Source organism: Centroberyx gerrardi, chromosome 12 (assembly GCF_048128805.1).
Source record: "Centroberyx gerrardi isolate f3 chromosome 12, fCenGer3.hap1.cur.20231027, whole genome shotgun sequence".
Lineage (NCBI taxonomy): Eukaryota > Metazoa > Chordata > Actinopteri > Beryciformes > Berycidae > Centroberyx > Centroberyx gerrardi.
The window spans coordinates 1324093-1349340 of NC_136008.1; the positions used below are offsets into that span (position 1 = coordinate 1324093).

The 25248-nt window shown below is 42.6% G+C and overlaps 1 pseudogene; it reads left to right on the forward strand.

Annotated features, from left to right (window-relative positions):
- LOC144541917 (uncharacterized) overlaps positions 1 to 25248 on the forward strand; it is a 46726-nt pseudogene that overhangs the window by 10932 nt on the left and 10546 nt on the right.

Genomic DNA, 25248 nt, shown 5'->3' on the forward strand with positions numbered 1-25248 from the left:
GGTCACTAGTGATCGGTTCAGATACGTCGGTCACTAGTGATCGGTTCAGGGAAAATCAACCCCCCCCAACACAGAAAACGGCTAACGAGGAGGAAGTCTCAGCTGAATGAAGGAGTGAAACCAGACGGAGGTTCAGGCTGAACATCAGACTGAGACGACTCGTTGGGAGTTTGGTCCATCGGTCTGATGAGAAGATCGACACCAGACTCCTCTCTGTGTCTGCTGCTAACGCTTCAGCATGCTAACGCTGTGGCATGCAGTATGTTGGGTACCAAACACCATACATGTTTGAAAAAAAACAAACTTCACAACCCAAATTTTTCACAGCTAATTTCTCAATAAAAGGCAATAACTTTGCTATTTAGAAGTTTTCACTCAGTTAGCCGTCTCACTCTTCCACTGCCGTGTCCCAAATTACTGAACTACATGAATAGCTAATGAAAGCTGACATTAGATTGATTTAGTATTCATGAATGTGCCAGATACCCCCCCCCCCCCCCCCCCTCCAGCCAGAGGGGGAATTAGCTTCACTTGAATAAAATTTCACTGAAGTAGCAGCGCTTTGTTTAGCAGTCTGACAAATCCTGCTGCTGTAAGGGGGATTTAATTTTCCATACTGTTGAATGCAGTATGAGAGAGCCAATTAAACATGATTATATTTTGTTAAATATGTTTTAAATTATGCTGTTAGACCCTGTGTGTATAAGCTTTTACTCCAAAATTGTTTTATAAGTAAGTGTGGACTTTGGTATTTAAGGAAAATCCCCCTAAATCTCTTAAAAAGCAGCTGTTGGTGATGAACTTTTCATTCCTGGCTCCATCCAGTAGTTTGTTGTGTTTTTCTTCTTGGTGGATAACCGGCCAATCGTAGACGAGGTGACGTCACCTCCAGATGTTTCCAGCAGCTACAGTGGAGTTTGATATGAGAAAATGTTTCAGGATGTAAAACATCAGCGGTAAACGTCAGGTTTTGGTGTCAGTCCCTCAGAATCAAAGAGCGAGGGCTTCTTTCTAGAGCCGCCATTTTGCACCGAGAGACGTTCAACAATCATACAGGGAGAAATCCATCGTAGAAGAGGAGAGAGACCAGTTTCTCCACCACAGGAGCAGGAGAGAGACCAGAATGCACTGCAGCAGAGAGACAGGATGGGGTTTGAGGAAGAGGAGAGTCTCTCTTTCTCTAGACTGGAAAAACTCTCTCTCTCTTGCTCTTACTGTCTCTCTCTCTCTCTCTCCCTGCCTGTAGAACCCACAGCTGAAAGCAACAAGTTCATTCCTCTTCTCTGGTGGTTGTTAAAAGGCATTCTGGGAAACGTAGTAAATCACTAACTGCAGTAGACGTAGACGAGGCAGGTTGAGGGAAAGTAAATGACACTTCATCACTAAATAGCTGCTGAAAGCACTGAACATCACAGACTGATGATAAATATCAGTGAAGAGGATCTGAGGAGAGTTTTCCTTTAAAGTCAGCAGGAGGAGTCCATCTTGTTAATGATATTCATCTCCCATAATGCATTTCACCGTTGTCCGCTGTGTCAGAACAGGTGAGGTCAGAGGTCGAGGTCTGGACTGAGCCGAGCTGCAGGTGAGATCAGCCTGTCAGAGTCCGGCTGCTGAAGGAATAAATCGACTTGGAATCATCAATAATCTGGAGGCCAGGGGACCGCTGGAGCTCAGGAGGCTGCATGAGACCGGAAGGTTCCAGAAATCTGGGTCAATAAAATAATTTCCCTCTTCCTTGGCCAATTTCTGCTGTGACACCTGAATTTCCCCCGGGGGATCAATAAGCTGCAGTCTTATCTTATGTTATCTTATAATAATAATAACTGTATTTATGTGCCACTTTTCCAGTTACCAAGTGCTGTGTAAAATAAATGGAAAATATTAAAACAATATATACAAAATGAATAAGAAGCCCTCTCCCCTCCCTCACTCCAGTCCGCATGGGTCAGTGTGTTGGAGCTCAGTAAACCTCCGCTGGAGAAATAAAGGTTAAAAAATACCAATAATGACAACTAATGTCAGGTTACAATGAAAGCATTATAATACATTTGGACAAATATGTGGTTTAATATGCAGAAACACATTAGAAGGGATTGTGCAAACCTGGAAAATTTAATTTAATTTATTGTAAAACTGAAATAAATCCGGTGATCCTGATCCAGAAACAGTTTAACAGGATATTCTACAGACTGTGGAGGAAAACTGATCCAGAGGTAAATGAAGGTAATCAGATTATGTAAATGAGCATTCCAGTGGATTGTTGTCTAGATTACAGTGTTACAAAAGTAATCAGTAATCTGTTATGAGTTACATTTCCACACTGCATCCATTTACATTTTATATTCCTGTTCTGTCTCTCTCATCCAGAAGTTGACTGTAAGAAGCTTTAATTCGTAGATCATCAACATTACAAGCAGCCAACAGTAAGGCGGTCAGGGGTCAGAGGTCACAGCAGCCAAGGAAGCTTCCTGTCTAGGAAGCATGTAGTTCTGTCTCCTTCAGGTAGGACACATAGGAAGCTTCCTTTCCTTTTTAAGGTTCCTTGTTTTGAAGGAAGCGTACAGCGGTTCCTCAGGCGGAGTAGGAAATCCCACAATACCTTGCAACACCAGCGAAGAAGAATGAAACTTCCCCAACTTCTCCACTACAATTAATGGTGAATGGAAGTCCCCGCTTCAAAAAAAACACTTTTCCAAAATGAACCTATGAAATAAAATGCATCTAATATTTTCAGTTCAATTCTATTTGAATATTGTCAGTAGTGAATCATCTGACTTCAACCGACTGGACGTTTGAGTCCGGTCTGTTGAAATGAGTTTTAGCGTGTTGCGCAGTTTAGCTAGCACAGCATCAACAGACCGCCGGGGATCATGGGAAATCACGCTGCAGCCGGGGTCCTGTCTGATACAGCTGCTTCATCTCTCTGTCTGAGCTGAGAGGCCAAAAACACTGGAAACAAACCACCGACCGCTTCAGCTGTAATGAGGGAAACTAGACAACAGCAGAGCCAGACCAACACTTTAAAGTGTGTGTGTGTGTGTGTGAGAGAGAGAGAGAGAAAGAGAGAGAGACAGAGAGAGAGAGAGAGAGAGAGAGAGAGAGAGAACCTAAAGTTGTTTGGGTTTTGAGTTAGTTGGTCTGTGTTTTTATTTTGAACCCACAGTTGTCGTATGTGTCTGTGTGTGTGTGTGTGTGTGTGTGAGTGTGTCAGTCTGTGTGTGTGTGTGTGTGTGTGTGTGTGTCAGTCTGTGTGTGTCAGTCTGTGTGTGTGTGTGTGTGTGTGTCAGTCCTTCAGCAGCTCTGCTGACTGCAGTTTGTTTTTCCAGGTTGGACCGGCTCAGTGTCTCTCAGCGTTCTGTAAGAGCCTCTTAGCTTTTAAAAAATCATTACAGCAGTTTGAGTCCGGTCCGAACCGCCGCTCCTCAGACCGCGTTACCCATAATTACCCATAACCTCTCGGCGGCCCGGACAGCCGCATCGACACTTCAGCCAGCAGATCAGAGAGTTTCTCACTGAGCGGGCGGACTGATGGATCTCTGCTCTGGACGGTCGGAGGGAAAAGAATCATGAATTATTTGTTGCTCTGGTCCAGACATTCGTCACATTGTCATTTTAACATTGTTAGGTTAACTTCATTAGCTGGTAAACACTAATGAGGTCGCATTAATCAAAAAGAAAAAAAAAATTCATTAATATTACTTTCAAGATAAGACACTTTATTTGTCATTGTAGGCATACAACGAAATTATGTTTGGTAACTCTCAGTGACCAGCAGCAATAGAGAACAAGGTAAAAACAAGATAATAAAAAGGTATTGCACAACAAGTTAGATAGTATGTAATAAAGTGCTGGAGTGCACCTGGTTCAAGGTTCAACCCCAGAGACGTTTTACACATCCACATCTTTTTAAACATGGATGGTAATGAGTTGTGTAGACTGGTGCATCCAACTAAATATAAAATCTATCAGGCATCAATTTCTCTTTCGATTATCTTTATTTGAACATTTCAACAAAAGCACAAACACTGATAAATGTGCAGCAGGTGCACTTCCTGTTCCTTCTGGCTGGACGCTCTGCGATCACTGACATGTGAAGAAAACCAGGAGGATCATGGGACAGCGGTGCTCCAAACATGCAGAAAACAGCAAGACCAGGCGCCAGTTGCATAAAGATAGACCTAGTCTGAGACTTAAATGTGACCTTAAGTCAAACTTGCTGTTGACTCTTATATTGACCTGTTCCTACTACTTCTTCATTGTTGTTGTTGTTGTTGTTGTTGTTGTTGTTGTTGTTCTCTCTCTCTCTTCTTCAGGCTCTTTCCAAAAAACAAATATTTGCCATCTTGTATGAAACAGCTTCAGTATTTAAATTTCCCACTCTGACAGTTAGGCCGACTCGTTGCCATAACAACAAAATTCTTAACTCAGGATTAGCTCTCCACCACGAACTGAATGATAATTGAAAAATTTAATACGCACATTTAAATACGTTCCTCCACCACCAATTGGTGGTTAAGGTTAGGAAAATGGTTTGGCCATGGTTAAGTAAGAAAAACGTTCATTAAAAATTGTGACTTACGGTTGAAATGTCCTTTGAAAACGCTGGGAACCGAACCTCCGGTCGCATACGCCCAGCAACCACCCCGACCACAACACCCTTACTGACCACTGGGCTTCTTCAATGTGACACTACTTCCTGTTTACAGTCGTGTGTCCTTCACGGAACTGTTTCCTGCTGGGAAAACGTAAATTTAACACTTTACGTTCCACCAGCACGTAATTTGCTGTTAACAAGTCATTTTTCTGTGAGATCAGTCTGAGAAAATATTAGGAAACTAAAGGAAGTTTATCATATTCTTCATTATTACTCAGGGTCATTTATTTGTTTTGGTTTCATGACCTTTGGGCTCTTGAAGCCTTTAAAACCCCATCAAAGAATGTAAAAACTGCATGGACAGCAGTGAGAAAACAAGTTCTGCTTTATTCATCCCTGAAATAGTTCCCATCTGCTCTTCTGTTGCACGGCGGCGATATGTTTTGGTTTGACTCGGTCATCAGCGGAAGCCACGATGTGTCTCTGTGGTAAAATACAGCTGAGCCGTGCGTCGGCTCATTCTGCCGCGTAACGGCGCACAGCGGAGGGCCGGGCCGAGACTGGAAGAGCCGCTCTTCACACAAAGCTAAAAACAGCTCCGCAAAGATGAACGGCCGCTTCAGACGAGTTCAAGTGAGACGGATCATTTGGTATTTCAACACTAATAAGTCAGGGTGAGCGATGGGCGGGCTTCTCCTCTCTCCGGTCCGATGTGCAGCGACACACGCCGCTCCTCGTCAGATCATTAAACCGTCCGGCCGCTGGAGCCGACCGCTAACGGTTTGATTTATATCGTCGTTTCAGAGACAACGAACCGGTCCGACCGTGATGGATCACCTGAGGTCCGGGAGAGGGGCTGTGGAGGGTCTGCAGGAATAACATTAGTCCCCTTTTCCACCGTGGGTCAAACCTTTGACCTTTGACCTTAGCTTGTGTGTCCACCAGCAAGTGCTCTTCACTGCTGCCTGTTCCTGACACAGCTGATTTAAACCTTTAGCATAAGAGAGCCATGCCTAACGCTTGGAGTCGTAAGGTTAGTGCAAATTTGATCTTGTAATTTTTATCATGGTAAGTGAGAGGAAAGATTAAGCAAAAATCCCCAGAAATTTATTTGGAAGCCATATCTAAAAAAACTCAAGGGAGCATTCAGAACCAATGTGTCAACAAACTATTAACTACCAAAAAATATCTTGTCATTCCCTCTGTCTAATAATTTATCACACTGATCAAACCAGAGGGCCGTCAAACAGCACCAGCCTGTAGTGAACTGATGCCCCAGTTTTCCACTGGGCTGGGCCAGACCTAAACAGGATTTATCCAGGAACTTGAGCCATAAGACTCAGTGTTCAAACAGAGCATTTTTTTTCAAAACTGCCACCACCTTTTATACATTAAACCAATGGGGGGCGGCCGCAAGGCACACAAAAGGCGGCCTCTCTCCAAAAAGCTCTGTGCCACGTGGCTTTTTTGACAGCGGAGCGCTTTCAGAAGTTAAAAATTTTCAACTTTTCAGAAAAGTGTCAAATGTTTTTTACTCAGACTGCCAATCATGATGAAGGAGAAATGACAACAACAAAGACAGAGAAAGTGTTTGTTGTAGTAACTGAATTTCCAGTATTGCAACACTGATTTTAAAGAGGCGGTGTGAATCAGACTGGATGTGTTTTGGGAATATCTGGTAAGCCTTTGCTTGTTGTTCATCACTTAATTATCTGCTAACATTCTAATGTTTCTGTTTTTTTTATGTGAGTCCTCTGAACACAGCACATAACACATGGCTACATTCACAATATGAAAACCATATCTAGGTCTTCAGTTTTCAGTACAGTCATAGTGAGGTTGTTGTTGTTCCTTGTATCACATAATATGTCATCACATTGTTTCGGTGTTATCAGACACGTGTTGTATATAAATACAACTCAATGGAAATGACCAGAAGTAAGATTTAAAGTATTTTAAATGTATTACAATAAGTGATAAGATGCTAAGAAATTTGAATTTGAACAATGAGTCAGTTCCACATCCTGTCCGGTGTGACCTGGAGAGTCTGGTACGTTGAGTAAGGAGCTGATCTCATTTCACTGAGCCAGCCAGCTGAGTGTCTCAGTGCGGTTGGGACTATATCTATAGGTCATTTAAAATTGTCAATACATTGTAATTAATAAACAGATCAGAGTCAGGTTCTGGGTTTCATTAAACAATTTTTAATGAACAATTGCACCTTCAACGGGTGAACAAACTCACCTTTTCACATTATGAACCCATAATAAATTACAGAACTGTAAATAAGTCCAGCCACGGTTCTGTTGTTGTTGTATTAAAACAACCAAATTACTGAAAAAAACATATTACTGAAAAGAAAACACAACAAAACAAAACCAACCAAAAAAAAACAACCCACAGTCTCTATAACCTGCGACAGGCCGGCCACAGCCACAGTCCTGTCCTCACTAACTGGAGTCCTGCACTTTGGGCAGCCTTCGCTTCCGGTCAGTAGGACTGCAATGAGTTCTGGGTTTCATTAAACAATTTTTAATGAACAATTGCACCTTAAACGGGTGAACAAACTCACCTTTTCACATTATGAACACATAATAAATTACAGAACTGTAAATAAGTCCAGCCACGGTTCTGTTGTTGTTGTATTAAAACAACAAAATTACTGAAACAAACTTATTACTGAAAAGAAAACACAACAAAACAAAACCAACCAAAAAAAAATTAAAAATCTATGACTGCTCAAGGCCTCTCACAGTCTCTATAACCTCCGAGCCACAGCCACAGTCCTGTCCTCACTAATTGGAGTCCTGCACTTTCTGGCGTACTTGTTGGCGAGCTTCGTGGTTTTGAGGACGAACAGCTGATGCTGCTCCCACTCGCTCTTCACTAGCATATATGCCTCTGGAAGATAGGAATCCCGTCATCATTTTCCTCCCATACATTGGCCCAACCTAGTTGAGAAACAAGAGCACAATGGTATGGTTAAAAATAAATAACAGTTCCCAGGCCAAGATTTTTTCCAAGCTGTATTTAAAGGTTTTTAACTTACAATTGGAGCCAATGACTTCCGGCTTGACGGCTAAAAACGGAACGTGGGAAGTCAGAAAGTAACGAGAGCAAACGTATTGCTGATTTTGTTATTTTCATAGGATTTGTTGACGGTAAGCAATGCATTAAAAAACACCGGCCTTATCCTTTAACACTTTACGTTCCACCAACATGTAATTTGCTGTTAACAAGTCGTGTTCATTTCACGTTTTTCTGTCAGATCAGGTTGGGGCAGAAACACAATCAGCTGCCTTCAACATGGCCGCCAGTGGAGACCCAGACTGTCTGAAGGTGTTTGACCTGCTGACTGTGAGCTGGCTCAACACTGAAGCTGTTAGTGTGATTTACAGAGGATTTGAAACATCCGTCCTGCGAACAACACTACTGCCTTCTTAGAATACATTTCCATATAAAACCCATATAAAAGGGCTCAGTCAAAAGATGTAAAGGCTTTAGCAGATAAATTATGGATTACATTTATTATAAAATCACAGATTCACAGCATAAGCAGGCTATAGTGTTGCCTGTATTCAGGGCTTAAAGCAAAAAAAACATTCTGAGCCTGAAATGTTCCTGACTGATGGGGGGAGGGGGGTGCAGTAAGGATAACTGTGGAGGCCCCCAGGGGTCACCTGGTACAGAAAACAATGATGCGGAAATCAGTGGGCATGGTTTTCTTACATTTTACTCCTAAAGCGTGCCCACAGATCAGTAAACCATGCATCAGATTTGTAATATCTACGTTGATAACATCAAAGAGAGACTTTTAGGCCTATAGACAGTGAGCCAGAGCCATTACACACAGCTCAGCATACATACAGTGAGCTGTAATAGCCATTAGGCACCTAGACCATATGTGAACCATAACCATAACATTGATTAATCACATCAGTAGGTCTAATTTATGATCCGATGTGTTTTGGTGACAATATGAAACCCATTTACTTCCTATAAATCATGCTTGTAGAAAAATCATGTTAATTAAATTGTATATGCAACTCTGTGGTCCCTGTTTGACGTTATCAATGTACATATTACAAATCCGTGTGCACAGTCTGCTAATCTGCGGGCATGGTTTAGGACTCCGTGCATATTGATTACTAATTCGAGGGCACGGTTTACTATTCCGTGCGCGGTTCAATGTGACACTACTTCCTTCCTGACTTTACGTTCCACCAACATGTAATTTGCTGTTAACAAGTCGTGTCCATTTCACATTTTTTCTGTGAGATCAGGTTGTCTTTGTGGTTACGTTAGGCCCCGCCCCCCTCCTGTCAATCACAACCCAGTCACGCCTTCCTCCAGCTACAGTCTGTGAGATGAAATGGAAATTAAAGCTAGATTTAAACTCTCTTCTTTATGTATTTATATTTACTTTGAAAATAATGAATGAAATTGATCAAATATCTCCTAACGTGATAAAAGCTGGAAAACCATCTACAGTAAGGGAATGAAGGAAATGAACAAAAACTCCAATCAGGCTGGAACTGTCCTTTGACCCCAACCTGATGTGTGAAATGAAGTGGAACGTGAAGTGTTAAAATTCAATTTTCCCAGCAGGAAGCGGTTCCATGAAGGAGACACGACTATAACAGGCAGCAGAGTCTCAGAGACAGGCAGGGTGTTGTGGTCGGGTGGAGGATGGACCGTGATGTCAGAGACCGGAGTTCAATTCCCAGCTTGCAGGAAGGAAATTTCTACTGTGATTCAAATTAAACATTTTTAGCAAAAGTCTTTCCCAAACCTTAACCAAGTTGTTTTAGTTTCCTAAACTGAACCGTTAGCCGACCTGCAGCTGAAAACGTCCAGTTCATGTTTTTGTCACAGAATCCATTCATTCATGCTGGAGGAACATCATTTCCACATCATTTGTGTCCACAGCACATAAAACTGGGTTTCAGAGTTCATGCTCATTTCCCAACTTTTTCTAAGATGATGTTGCAATGGGAAGCAGAGTGGAGCAGCACGGGGCTTCATCCACCTGAGCTGAAACACAAGACTTCATTGACACTAACAGGCTTTAACTACATTATCCAGACAGGTCCAACAGTTAAATTACCACAAGTAAAAGCAGTCAAGCAATTTACCTTGAAACTGAATCCAGTCCAGATCCACCAACATCCAATCAGTGTTGATTATTATCAACAACATTTCAATGCAGGAAATTACTTTGATATTGACGTCATTTTAAAGATTTCAGATGCAATCAAATGCCAATATAAACCTGCAACTCAAGCTGTTTGACTTGAAAATGTCAAAATATAGTATTATTATTAAAGACAGTATTCCCTCACAGTATCGCCCTGCAGTACAGAGGAGAAAAACAAACCTTACTCAAGGTTAGAAGATCATTTCCTTACAATTGGTCTAAATGGTGTTTTCCATGGAAGATGAATGTGTTGCATGTCCGGTGCGACTCTAATGTTTCCCTCGGGAAGCAGAGATGGAATCTGCAGCGCCTCCTCCCCCCCGCCCACCACCCCCCTCCTCCCCGGGCCAGGACCGCCGCCTCCACCATCCCCCCCCTTCCCCCCCCCTCTCCTCCTCCTCCACAGTAATGAGAGCTGGCGTGTATAATGGCTGCTGCCTGCCTCCATAATATGTCCTTGCCTTGCGGCGGGGGAAGGTGAGAGACGGCCGGGGGACGGGCGGCTGACACCCCATTATTTCCTCCTCTAATGGAGCGGCTCCAGGCGGGCGTGGCCTCGCTCCTTTAAAAGCAACGAGAGAATGGAAAAATTCCCCTCCGCCTCCTGGGAATCCATAATAAACTTCACTTATAAAACACTTTTCAAAAAACAGAGTTACAGAGCTTCACAGAGGGAAGGCAGTGACAGGAAAACGACTGCAAATCCAACACATAACAGCACAAAAGACAAAAAAAAATAAAAATAACAGGCATATAAATTAGGAGTTGAAAGCAGGATTGTACAGATGGGTTTTGAGGTTTTTTACAAAAGAATAAATAGAGTTTGCTCCCTGTGTCTTCAGGCAAGTTCCACAGTTTAGGATCCCTGATTGAAAATGCTTGATCACCTTTGGACTTTAATCCAAGAGTTTTGTCTGAAGATCTCACACTACACTGTTGTACATGTCGTTACATGTGTTATATGTCTTGTTATATATGTTATGTTTTGTTGTGTGTGGACCCCAGGAAGAGTGGCAGCTAATGGGGATCCAAATAAACGAATAAACATAAGGAGATAACAGTTCCCCAGTATAACCTGGGGATAAACCATTTGTTGCTTTAAAACGAATCAAAAAAATCTTGAAATTGATTCTAAAATCGACTGGAAGCCAGAGTAGGCTAAAATGGTTCTTCGTTCCTTTTTAGAGAACCTCAAATTTCACCAAGGAAAACAGCCTTGTTTTCAGATTGACCACCATGCATTTTAGAGTTTAAGGGTTTTGAAATTATGAGCACAACGGTTGTAGAAATTGCTCAACCCACAGAGGAGCAGGTGATCCTTCAACTGAAGACCGGAGTTACGAGTTTTCACATGACGACGACGTTTTGTACCAGCAGACGAGTGTCTTGGTGTTTTTACTCGACTGGAGATCCATGTTTTTACACTTCTGAATGGTGACATTTTTTTTTTTTGACCAGCAAATCATCTATAGGAGATTAAGTTGTTCATTAAATATATAGCGCTAACTATTTTTCCATTAAATAAGATGGATTTTGTGTTGACGACAACGATATCCACCATCGTACACTTCAACATATCAGCACATTCACTAAGAGCCAAGCGTTTCTCCTCATGCCTCCGCAGCAGTAATCCTCCTCCTCAGATAAAGCAGTTATCTGGGGAAATCCCCGCTGCTCCTGAGGACTTTCCTCTGCCCGGGCCTTTTATCAGGAGGAAGCACCTGTACGAAGAGACAGGCTGAATAAAGCTGTGGAGAGGCTCTGTGATCTGCCGCGGGGCTGAGGCTCGCCTGGTCAATAACAAAATGGAGATTACATTCCACCGCGGCAACACTTCTGCAGACCGCGGTCACTCCGGGGAGATTATAGCAGGAAACGCCGCCGCCGCCGGGCCGTGAGGCGACGGGACCTCCCGGAGCGATGAGAGCCGCTGTAATACCTGCTGAATGAGGAGGAGGAGGGGGAGGGGGGGTAGATAAGAGGGAGGGCGTATTGTTAAAGGCTGTTTTCTAACCCTCGCTTTTGAAGAAATGCTTGAATTTCCATGGATGTTATTTCAGATTCGTGCCACACTGGAGCGTCCGAGCCCTCAGGTGAGTGTTGAAGCTGGTCCAGCAGCATCAGTTCCTCTGACCGCCGCTCCGGTCGCCAAACGTCTGCAGATATCAAGTTCGGTTGTGCAGCCAAATATCAAGTTTGTAGCTATTCGGCTGTGAACTGAGACAAGCACTATCAAATTAACAACTGTTTACAGGGTATCTGTGGGTTATTAAAAAGTAAGAAAAAGCATTAAATCAATTTTGCGAAAATTAAGGCCTTAAAGTCGAGATGAAACGGCATTTCGAGAGTATCTAACTTCCGTATCGTGACGTATTTCCGAGTGAAACAGGAAAGACAGGCGGGACGTAACGTTGGGAGGAATTTGATTTGAACGTTGAAAAGTGGGCGTGTCATAACACCCGAAGACACGCCGAAGTACCGTGCTGTTGCTAGCTAGCTAACTAATGAATCTTAGCTCTGTGCGCTAAAAGTTGAAGATTGATTGACGGGTGGATGTCATGATATTATTGGTTGAAATTAGTTACGGGCATGCTTACGTAAGCACACGGCATATTTTGTTTTACAGGAAGAAAACATGATTGAATTTTGATATAAGAATACAATGAAATTGATTTTTGGTATTTTTTTTGGCATATAGTGTTAAATAGGTGCACAGTATGACCGGGGATGTGATCTAAAAGGGTTAAAAAGGCATTTTTCATTTAATCTCGTCTTTAAATAGCATTAAAAAGTCTGAAATTTGATTCCCAGGGCTTAAATATTTTCTTTATCATTTATCAGTAATATTTTACTGGCTCGTTGCATAAAATAACTTTAATATATCAGCAGGGGTTTGCAAGTGTTGTTGACCAACACCAGTCACTCCACTGTTAACCTCAGTGTTACCTAAACCAGCAGTCCAGTCCATACTCTCTATTTTGGTGGACATGATCCACGCCCCTCTTGTGTAGAGCAGAGTGCATGTAGAGGGAATTTTTTGTTTTGTTTTGTTAGGGTTTTTTTTTTTCTTTTTTTCTCAGAAATGAGAACTGTGGGAATCCCATTTACATCATGGAAAGACAAATGTTCAGATAAACTAAGTGCATACCTAGACCAACAAATGAGCAGAAGCACTGTGGCAACATCCATATCTATCTAGCCAGCTGCAGCACTGTTTGTAAATGTGTGCATTAATACCAAATTAGATTTGAAAGCTTGTCAGTAGCTTAATGCTTGAGGTCGGCATCTTTTCTAACATGATAAATTCTTAATGCAATTATAAATGAATAAATTATAAGTCTTTCAGCTGCAATAATTCCCCTGAATGCTCACAAACACTTTTGAGTATGACTGATGGCGTTTATTGAAGCCCAAATCGAATTGTTTGTGATGTGTGATGTCAAACAAAACTGACATTTTCAAATAATATTCCTTAAAATGTTTCATACCACATTTTGTCAGAGTTTTTAAATAAAATGTACTTGTTCTCATCAGGTCAGACAGCAGAATTGTGTCATGATATCCAAAATCACCAGATCATCACCATATGATTGACGCTGAGAAGATGCTGCAAGTTTAAATTAAAGGAAAACACAGGTGTCTTTTATTGATGCCCATGAAAAGTCTAAATCCAGAGATGTGAAACTCACAGTCAGAGTCTATGAGTTCAATCCAGTAGGATCTTCTGACTGTGAAATACTTTGCTGAGTTTAGACTCTGCCCATTACTTTATCTCAAGATAAAGATAATGTTCTCGTGATCTCGGTTAAACAAAATGTGTTTTCTTGAGATAGAGACGTAAATAACTCAATATCTTGAAAGATTGAAAGAAGAAAATTAGCTTGTTATCACAGGAAAACAGTATAAATAAAATGTATGAATATACTGTATGTGCTCAGTGGGTTTCTGTACATTATAGCTGTCCACCGTTCAATATTTTTGTCCTGGGAACTTTCCAGTCAGACAGCGAGCAGCAAACTGGACAGGAGAACCAGAGGAGAGAGATAATTGGCTTCAAACCGACCGGACGCTGGAACACAACCGTCTGTTCCTGCTGTAAACCATCTGAACCACTTCAGCACAAAACTGTCAGAGAATACAATTATTTTTTACCATTTAAGAGATTTAGCTGGATGGTGTTCTCATCCACAACGTCTTCAAATCAGTTAGCAGGTTGTGGCTCAGTGTTGCTCAGAGGCACGCAGGCCGGAGTGGGGATCGACCCCGTGGCCTTCTGGGTACAGGACAGCTTCCCCTGTTGAAGCTGAGCGTTCACAGTCATGTATGAAACTTATTTTCTTTAGTGTATTACGTTTTAGGGAAATGCTTCAAGGGGAACAATACTCAGTTAAAGAGTTCCTGCTCAATCCTCTGGTCAAAGAAAAGTCTGATCAGCGTCTAAACATGAACAAACGAGCTTGAGACCGGAGAACTAATATTCAAACTAAAGACAGGAAATCCTAAATTGCGTGTTTTTCCCCTTTAACATACTAGAGTTGTGTTGTTGAGTCTTTGATGAGGAGAATCAGAAGCAACTTCTGGTTATAAAATAGGTTAAAAATACATTTTTTTCTCTACAACTTATACAACTATGTATATATACACACACACACACACACAGTATATACAGTATGTATACTATTTCTAGTTGTAACAGGTTAAAATCCAAATTGTACTGCAGCTATTTGTGGAATATCATTTTAATTGTTGGTGAAAACAAGATTGATGTCTTAGGAATTAAAACATTAAAGTTGTTGAGGTTTCCTGGCAGCCATATTTGTCTCTGCATTCTGCACATCATTACCAATTCATTATGAATAATGCCACAACGAGATTGCCTGATGTTAATTATTCGGTGGTACAGTGAGTAAAGTGGTAAGCGTATACATAACGGTGCAGGCGGACTGATGTCTTTTCCGGAGGCGAAACAAACTTCCTCTCTTCCCTTCCGTCACAAAGCCTCGAGCGCTCGTCCCGTCTCTCATTAGGAGGATGTTTCCCCGGACCGAGCGAGGCAGCCAGACTTCCGCAGTTTTGGAATATCTGTCTTCTGTTCTGACTTCAGGTTTGTCTGCTGTTAATTAGCTGAACTGTCTCATTTCTCCAGACGCATCTCAGCTGTACGGTAAAGAATGCCAAGGACTCTAATTTCCAGGAAAAATGCCAAGAATCTGAATACTAATGATCGTGTAATTTCATTTATAACAAAGACAGCTTCCTCTGAAAGAACACGTAACGATGCTGCGAGTTGACGTTCGTAAACTTGGCCGCGTTCCCACTTCCTGTTCTGTCAGACTCCGCAGTGCTTCCTCCTTTACTTGGTTGGTTCAGAAGTTGGTGAGAACGATGACCTTTGAACTCTGGTGGCACCAAATAACGGCACCGAGACTCTCGGTCCTCTAACAAGAGAACTGCGGTGCGGTTCGTTAATCCAACCGACTACAGGAAACCGCCCCGAAACGCAAGGGATTAGGATCTGTTCAGGATTTGTGAAGACCGGGTCCTCACCTGCACTGCACTTAACATTCCACTCTCCAAGAGCGGCCATCCTGTAATGAGGAAACTTCTGAGGGAGAAAGTGGTCAGTGGAGGAGCCGTTCCAGGTTTTCACCAGCTTCAAGAGAGATATTTGGGAGCGGTATATCAAAAGGAAAAAGAAGAGCTGAAGACACATCTTGCAGGAAAACCTGTTGCAGTGACATTTGACGAGACTCCAGATGTAGAGGGGAGGTGTGCTGAACGTCCTCCTTGCACCACTGCAGAAGGATGAATCTGGGAGTATCTTGGCCCACCTTGCAGACACCATATTCCTCGAGCAGTGCAATCATCCCACAGTATCCACGGCTGTCGTAAAGTGTCTACAAGAATACAGCACTGCCAATGAAGATGTCATTGTGTTTGACACAGATAATGCAGCATATATGAAGAAAGCTTTCAATGCTGCTCTACAGTCACTATTCCCCAACTCACTGCACATAACATGCACGGCCCGTATAATGTACCTCGTCGGCAGAGCCTTCCGCAAACCATTTGACCAGTTCAACAACTTCATGCTGGCTTGGTCCCAGATGTTCGACCATGCCGGCTCACGCAAACGAAGATACCTTTAGTGGTTTTCCAAAGTTACTAGCCACTCAGCATTTTCACTAGCCACAATTTTGTTGTTGGGAAATTACGTTTTTTTTTAAAATTAAAGTTGACTATGGTGTGTGGGCATCATACTCAGTGTTTCCCACACATAGACTTTACTTGCGTGGGCCGCCCAGGTATATTAACGGCCGCCAAAGTATATTTGGCGACCCATTTTTGCATTTTTTATTTTTATTTTTTTATCCGTCCGAGAGAACGACGCCATCCGCGATCGATTAACTAGTGAACAATCTCCCCTCGCTCTAAGTTACCCCTCCCGTACCTGTTCCTTCTACCAGGGTTTCCCACACATACAAAACTTAATGTCAGCACTGACCGCCACAATATAGATTCTTTCCACTATTTAATTGTAGAACTGCGTGTAGTGCATTGATTCACTCAGCCACTAATGCTCTGTGCGCTCTCTCTGTCGCTCTCTCTCTCGCTCTCTCTCTCTGTATCTCACTCTCTCTCTCTCTGTCTCTCTCTGTATCTCCCTCTCTCTCTCTCTCTGTCTCTCTCTGTATCTCCCTCTCTCTCTCTCTCTGTCTCTCTCTGTATCTCCCTCTCTCTCTCTCTCTGTCTCTCTCTGTATCTCCCTCCCTCTCTCTCTCTGTCTCTCTCTGTATCTCCCTCTCTCTCTCTCTCTCTCTGTCGCTCTCTCTCTCTCTCTCTCTGTATCTCGCTCACTCTCTCTCTGTCTTTCTCTCTCTCTGTATCTCCCTCTCTCTCTCTCTCTCTCTCTCTCTCTGTATCTCTCCCTCCCTCTCTCTCTGTCTCTCTCTCTCTGTATCTCGCTCACTCTCTCTCTCTCTGTCTTTCTCTCTCTCTGTATCTCCCTCTCTCTCTGTCTCTCTCTCTGTATCTCCCTCCCTCTCTCTCTCTCTGTCGCTCTCTCTCTCTCTGTCTCTCTCTGTATCTCCCTCTCTCTCTCTGTCGCTCACTCTCTGTATCTCTCCCTCCCTCTCTCTCTGTCTCTCTCTCTCTGTATCTCGCTCACTCTCTCTCTCTGTCTTTCTCTCTCTCTGTATCTCGCTCACTCTCTCTCTCTCTCTCTCTCTGTATCTCTCCCTCCCTCTCTCTCTGTCTCTCTCTCTCTGTATCTCGCTCACTCTCTCTCTCTGTCTTTCTCTCTCTCTGTATCTCCCTCTCTCTCTGTCTCTCTCTCTGTATCTCCCTCCCTCTCTCTCTCTGTCGCTCTCTCTCTCTCTGTCTCTCTCTGTATCTCCCTCTCTCTCTGTCTCTCTCTCTGTATCTCCCTCCCTCTCTCTCTCTGTCGCTCTCTCTCTCTCTGTCTCTCTCTGTATCGCCCTCTCTCTCTGTCTCTCTCTCTGTATCTCCCTCCCTCTCTCTCTCTCTGTCGCTCTCTCTCTCTCTGTCTCTCTCTGTATCTCCCTCTCTCTCTGTCTCTCTCTCTGTATCTCCCTCCCTCTCTCTCTCTGTCGCTCTCTCTCTCTCTGTCTCTCTCTCTCTGTATCTCCCTCTCTCTCTCTCTCTCTCTGTCGCTCACTCTCTCTCTGTCTCTCTCTCTCTGTATCTCTCTCTCTTTCTCTGTATCTCTCTCTCTGTCGCTCACTCTCTCTCTGTCTCTCTTTCTCTGTATCTCTCTCTCTTTCTCTGTCTCTCTCTGTCGCTCACTCTCTCTCTGTATCTCTTTCTCTGTATCTCTCTCTCTTTCTCTGTCTCTCTCTGTCGCTCACTCTCTCTCTGTATCTCTCTCTCTGTATCTCGCTCACTCTCTCTCTCTGTCTTTCTCTCTCTCTGTATCTCCCTCTCTCTCTCTCTGTCGCTCACTCTCTCTCTGTCTCTCTCTCTGTCTCTCTCTCTCTGTATCTCTTTCTCTGTATCTCTCTCTCTCTGTCGCTCACTCTCTCTGTCTCTCTTTCTCTGTATCTCTCTCTCTCTGTCGCTCACTCTCTCTCTCTCTCTCTCTCTCTGTCGCTCACTCTCTCTCTGTCTCTCTCTCTGTCTCTCTCTCTCTGTATCTCTCTTTCTCTGTATCTCTCTCTCTCTGTCTCTCACTCTCTCTCTGTCTCTCTCTCTCTCACTCTCTCTCTGTCTCTCTCTCTCTCACTCTCTCTCTGTCTCTCTCTGTCTCTCTCTCTCTGTCTGTCTCTCTCTCTCTCTCTCTGTGTCTCGCTCGCTCGCTCACCGGAACCGTCTGTTCTCCTCTCATTACACACGTGGGCATGAGGGATATTTTGCCACCTGCCAAACTGGCTAGTAAGAGTGACTGTGTTACACGCCGCTGCCGAACTCTACCTGCATTTGGCGGGTGGGCGGGTGCTAATGTCAAGCCCTGCAAGTAACACTTTTCTGCATCACAGCCCCCCTTTAGCAACACACACACACACACACACACACACACACACACACACACACACACAGACATTTCAACATTTCACACCATAGATCAAAAAACTATCACAGCCCTGGTGTATACATTTGTCTGAATTTATATGTAATTAATGTAATTATATTTAACATTAGAGTGAATACTGTACACTTGGCCTAATTTTTTCATTTTCTATTTGTGTTTTTAATTCCCAGGTGTGTGGCAGAAGTGCTCCACAGTCTGTGGAGAGACTCCATGAGACACTTAAAGACCCAAACCTGGCTCAGTCCCTGAATGTCCGGATCGACATCATGGCTGACAAGTGCAAAGTCATCCTCCGGCTTCTCAACATCTTCCAGAGCAGATGCCCACTGACCACACAAATGAAATGTTGAGTTGAAAGTTTATTTCATTAAGACTTATAAATGGAATTCAAGTACCGTATTTTCTTTTTTATATAACTTTGAGCCCATGGTTCTCATGTTCAGAAAATAAATACAAAAAATTAGCACTGAAATATAGTTGTTTCTGTGATATGCAGTATGCTTTTTATCAAAGGAAGTGATTACATATGACTCTTCATTAGTAGTAGTTTTAAAAAAAAATTCTTGCTTGCAATTTTTCCCAATTCCCACAATTTTACCACAAAAAAAGCACATAAAACTTCGCAAATTGTATCGCAATTTTTGAAAAAAGCTGCTGCAAAATCAATCAATCAATTTTTGGCCGCAATAATCACAAAAAAACTCTGCGAAATCCTGGTGGGACTGATTTGTGTCCACAGCACGTAAATCTGCGTTTCAGAGTTTGTGCTCATTTCACGACTTTTTATGGCATCACATTCACCTGAACGAACCAAAGTACATTTTTCCACTTTGGTTCAAACCAAAGAAATAGATTTGTGTTCAGCCATGGGCGCCTGTTTGGTCAGATTTTGTCCCAGGAAACCCCCATCTGAGGACTTTTATCCATAGTGCTGAATTTATACCGTAGGAAGGGAGAGAACAGTGGAGAAAGTCAAACAAGATCAGAACAGTCATTTTTATTTTCTGTTTTCTCTTTAGGCGAATTTCTGGTAAATTAAATAATAAACCTATTTCTTATTTTACTTGAGGACACCCTGGAGCCACCTCAGGGAGCCCAGCACCTATTTTGTGAACCACTTTTCTACACTACCTTTTCTCACATGGCATTTTTTACATTTTACTAAGAATAATAATTTTGTTTTTATGGCATTCATACACAGAATGCAACTCAAAGTGCTTTACATGAAATTAATGGACAAAATAAAAAAATACAAGCAAAAGCAAGACAGAATTTGTCTAGAAAAATGACACTAAAAAGAAAGAGATACAAATAAAGACAAAAATAGGTAAGTAAGGAACAAACATATTAACTTATGATTTACCACAGTGATTCTCAACTTATTTCATATCAAGGAACCCTAATTTAATAAACATTCAGCCCACAGACCCCCAAACCTCCCAAATCCCATGACTGTCTGTATTGCAGGTAGAGAGAAAACAGAGAAACTATGATCAGAACAGTCATTCTTCTACATACTCTAACTGTGTTAACTTCTTGTAAATTAAATTATGCTGAAGTTTAACAATTCATCAGTTTGCTGGGGACCCCCTGGAACCCCCTCAGGGTCCCCCTGGTGGTCCCGGACCCCACGTTGAGATCCACTGATTTACTGTATTTCCATTATAGGAACGAACCTCTGCACCTGTATGACTTAGTGTTACTACAACAGAGGATCAAATATGGCTGACACTAGAACTGATTTAATTATTCAGATATTGTATGTTTTTTTAATTAATATTAACGATGAAAGTACATCATATGGTCTGAAAAATTCATCACACAGTAGTATTCCAGTTGCCAATTTTATTTTTTTCCTTTCTGTTGTCCGGTCGCTCCGGTTGGCAGCAGCAGGGTGATGAATATGAAGATGAGGAGATTCTCTAGAGAAACATCCGTCCGTCCGTCTCTCTCTCCCTCCTCCCTCTCTCCCTCCTCCCTCCCTCTCCTCTCTCCCCTCCTCCTCCCTCCCTCTCCTCTCTCATCCCGGTCCAAAGCGCTCCGGTGTGAGGCGTCACCAGCTGCTGCGACACATGGCCGCTGGCGTTGGTTCAAACCTCCTGTAAATGTTATTAAAATAAAGACGACCAGCCCGGCCTCCTGTCACTGCTGCTGGAGGGAAAACCTCTTATCTGCTGAGAGGAAACACTTTCCACAAATCATTGTTTTGTTTTGTTTTTTAATTACAATTTTCCCACTGACAGCCATGCATTTCTTTGAAACTATAAGACAATAGGTTGAATATTTTATTTATTCAGCAGATGGAGGTTCATGTAAAGCAGCAACATGCAACTTTTTCACATTAAAATAACAATAAATCAAAAGGATTTATTCTACGTTCTCAGTCTGTGAGTTACGGCCGAAATCCACTGTCTGTCCATAACCTGACCAACATTCCTTGTTCAGCAGCAGCTTTACACGAAAACTTAAAGACTGCATGTTTATTCAAAATATAACATAGGAAGCATTTGTTTTACAGATATTACAGTTCAGAAAACTGGCATTCTATGCAAAATTATTAAGTGCATTTTGCACTAAACTGGATGGAGACTGGTTGGAGATGTTTGACCGCCACTTTACTTATCAATCCCCTAGAAAAGTAATTAGTTACTCTACTTGTTTCATTACTTTTGTGTTACACCCTAAAATGATTGTGGTAGGTTTACTTGCGTTCTACTGTGATTCTGATATTTCTGACAGGACTTGAAGGCAGCAGAAGACGAGGGGGATCTGTCAGATATTTCACCAATAAAGAGTTAAAGAGGAAGGAACGACCGATCAGTTGGTTCAGGAACTGTAATGTGAAACTGGAGCAGTAAAGCCTCATTTTACTCAAAAAAAAAAATCCGATTACAGTAACTGTTACCCCCAAACACCCCTCATGTGTAATATGTATTGTGCTAACTTCATGGTTGTGCAATAGTATTACATTATCCAATGTCACTGGTCACTTTATCCTTTAACCTTTTATTAATCCTGCCTTTTATTGTATTTTATTGTATTTTTACTTTGCACTTTATTCTACTATACTAGGCCTAATATATTTCTTACTTCTTCCACTTTTTAATCTGAACATGAGAAATTGTGACTGAAATAATTTCCCCCAGGGATGAATAACGTCTTCTGAATGTGAATCTGAATGTTCAGTCCATGTGTCTGTATTCAGAGGCCTTGTCCACACTAATCCGGGTAAATTTGAAAACACATCTTTATTTCTCTGTTTTATCCTTTCATCCTCACTAAGACGGCGTTTTCGACCACCGGAAACGGAGCTTTCTGAAAACGCTCTCCAAAGTGGCTGAATTTGAAAACGCTTCGTGTTGTTTCGTGTTGTTTCGTGTTGTAGTACGGAGGCTCTGCTAAGGGGTTAACGACATGAAGGTCATGGGTCAGAGGCTTGCACATGTCCAATAGGGGAGATTTCACAGTTTTCCTATCTTTTTTGTGTATTAGTGCAGACGGCGAACTTAGAAAAAGGCCTGGAAACGTTAGTGTGGACGGAAACACAAACGACACAAAAACGCCGTTTTCAAATTTACCTGATGAGTGTAGACAAGGCCAGAGTTTTACCCCCCAGCTGTAGGAGTGTGAGAGCTAACAGGCCGTCCTGCTGCTGGCTTCCTATTGGCTGCTCTTCATTAATGACCTCGTTAGGTGAAGGGTCTCCGCTGGTCAGCTGAGGTAATTGCTGGCCCTTTTCAATTAGAGGATTTTAATTAGGGCCTCTTTAGGTCAAAATTATTTGATGTGGCATTTTAGGATTTTTATTTTGGGCTACAGGCCTTAACATGAATCAGATAATGTGTGTGTGTGGGTGTGTGTGCGTGTGTGTGTGTGTGTGTGGGCGCTTCAGTCCAGCAGAGAACTAATCAAAGTGAATTTTATGCTGATTCATGCCAAGATGTTTGAATTAAAAACTTGACTCTGTCCTGTGGCCAGAACATAGATGGAGGAGACTGTACTGACTGTAAAGTTTTTTACTCTGTCATGAGTGTTTATATTTTAAGTTTCAAATCAAAGCCTGAACCCTGCTGGACTCACTGAGCTAATAAGACCAAGTCAGTATTTTATCACTGGTTTCAAGCCTAAAAATTCTTGCCTGCTGTCCAGCCCCATGAATCTCAGCCTTTAGCACTGTGGCTCTTTGAATTGGCATGGTGATTCATAGCGGTCTGGTCAAGTCTATCCACCGGCAGTTATTTCGGACAGATACCGTCCGACAAACCTGATTGGATGGTGGATGTAGGCGGGACAAACTTCCTTAGTGCTAAAGACTGCGATCCATGGGGGCTGGACAGCAGTAGGTTTACTTCTACAAACAATTCTGGGAGGCAGAGCTGCTCTGAAAGCAGAAATAATCTGATTGGTTGAGTGAAACCTCAGTGGGCGGAGCCAAAGATCCACAGTTTTTCTGGCTCAGTAACATTAGACTGAAGCCCAGAGAAAAATACAAGAGGTAAGAGAGGAGGAAGCTAAGATTATGAAGCCTAGCGCTCTGCTGCTAACTGAAACAATACAATCTACCATACTAAGTTATCTAGGTTAGCTAGTTAGCTAGCTGACCTTCAAGTTCAAACTAGCCTATAGCTAGCTAGGTAAGCTAGTTAGCTAGCTGCTGACCTCACATCATGATGACATGGTGATGAAGGAACGGAAAAGAAGTAATTACCATTTAGTTCCTTCTTTGCCATTCAGGTTTGCCTGTTGGCTAGCTTGTGCTGTGACAAACTGTGGTTCTTTGGCTCCGCCCACTGAGGTTTAACTCAACCAATCAGATTCCTTCTGCCTCCAGAGCAGCTCTGCTTCACAGAATGTTGGTGGAACTAAAACTTCAAAATGCCCAAAAATAAGCAGAGACCTGCAGGCTGATACATCTTCTGAAGGAGCATGGTTGTATTCAGACACACACACACACACACACACACACACACACACTCAAATACACAATCTCTCTCTCTCTCTCTCTCTCTCTCTCTCTCTCTCTCTCTCTCTCTCTCTCTCTCTCTCTCTCTCCCTCTCTCTCCATCATAATTTGGGTTCCTGGTATCCAACAGTTTTTATAATGAAGTTTTGGGGAACCATCATATTTTTTGCACGGCACCAGGGGTTTTATCGTATGTTTTATGTCATCGAATTGCAAATGTTTTGTCTCAGTGAACTGGACTGTGTGCTAAGCTGGCGGAGATGTATTAACATTGCATGAACATTGCATTGTTGGTTTTGTTGCCTGTGTATTTCTCCAGAAGGGAAATTATCTTTCTGGATTTCCTATTTGGTCCGGCCAAGTTGGCCATCTGGGTAAAGAATAATTCTGGTTGTCTGGTTATCTTCAGGGTTTTTACCATCATGATGATTTGATTGGGTTCAGACTTTCTTCACTGACTTCACTGCAGACTTTTGTGTAGCTTCAGTTCACCACACACACACACACACACTCACACACACACACACACAGGGCCAAAGCAAACTCAGTCTAAAACACAATAGCTCTCACAGCAGTTCATCATGTCTTTAAATAGCTGAGATTGAACATTTATTACAACATTTCAGTTATAATCACCCATCTGATAGTTTTTAGCGTTGCTCACACACCTCCTGCATGTTCCTACCTTTCCTCTCTCTCTCTCTCTCTCTTTCTCTCTCTCTCTCTGATTGGTCCAGAGGTGAGAGCGGAGCCGGAGGGGGGGGGAAGGAGGGTCGGGGGCTGTTGCCATGGGAACAGCCTGGTTTGCACTGGTTTCTGACTTAAACCCATTTCGTGGAACACAGGACCTGACTGACTGTTATCTTCCATCAGCTGGACCGTAACTCCAATTAAACACTGATTTTGCTGTAGAATAATCCTCAAAAAAGCTGACGGGCTAATACAGAGCTATGATGCTAGCACTGCCGCAGTAGTTAGCGTTAGCGTCTTCTAACATAGTACCTGGATGTTCGGTAAAACGCAACTCTACTGTTTCCTCCGGTGTCTGTCAGCACGCCGCCTCAGAGTCTCATGTGACACTGACGGAAAGACAAACTGTAAAACTAAAGCACATTTTATACTTGCATGAAAATAGCGTCTCTGCACGTAAACTGACTCTATTTGATGCATATTTGTGGTTGAATAATGTCTCGTAGGCGCAGGTGTTGGAACCCAGCTGCCCAAGAATAGCAACTTTGCGTCGAGTCTATGCCGAGTCGTGGGCTCTGATTGGCTGATCATAGAGAGCCTAAGTCCCTCCCCTTCCGCTGTCCCCCATGGGACCTTATTTTGGAAAAAATATGTACGGTAGTCAACGGCGAGAGACAAATAATTGTTTGATCCCGTTTGAATTGTGCCATGACTTACACATATGATGTTTTGTCAATTTAAAAGATAATTTTGCAAGTCAAGAAAGTCGCAGTTTGTTGTAAAACAGTTCAGTAACGTTTAGTATGTAGTCCAAACGGCTCGTTTAGAGGCTCGCTTTTCTAATATGGATTGTGTGGATTTAGTTTTGATACTTTCACCATGTTTAGATACACATCCAATTCCTTTATCATCACAGAGGAGAGGGAGTCCTGCTTTACACCAGATGGAGCTTTAAAATCTAAAATATCAATTAGCAACCTGACTGACAAGCAGTCCAACTGTTTCACTGCTGTTCAGTTAATTGGCTGAGAGACATCAGATGATTTGGTAAAGTCTCAGTATGAATGAAGAAAGTCCCACTGGGTTCATTAAGCTGTTTACATCCTGCACCAGTGGCTGCTGATGATGCAGGAGACACAAGGCTGTAATATAGCTGACAAAATATATACAGACTAAAGCCAGAACAGGCATGAGTCTTCAGGCTGTTTTATGGTTATAAGACAGGTGTGGACAGGTGTCTTACGAAAAGTGTC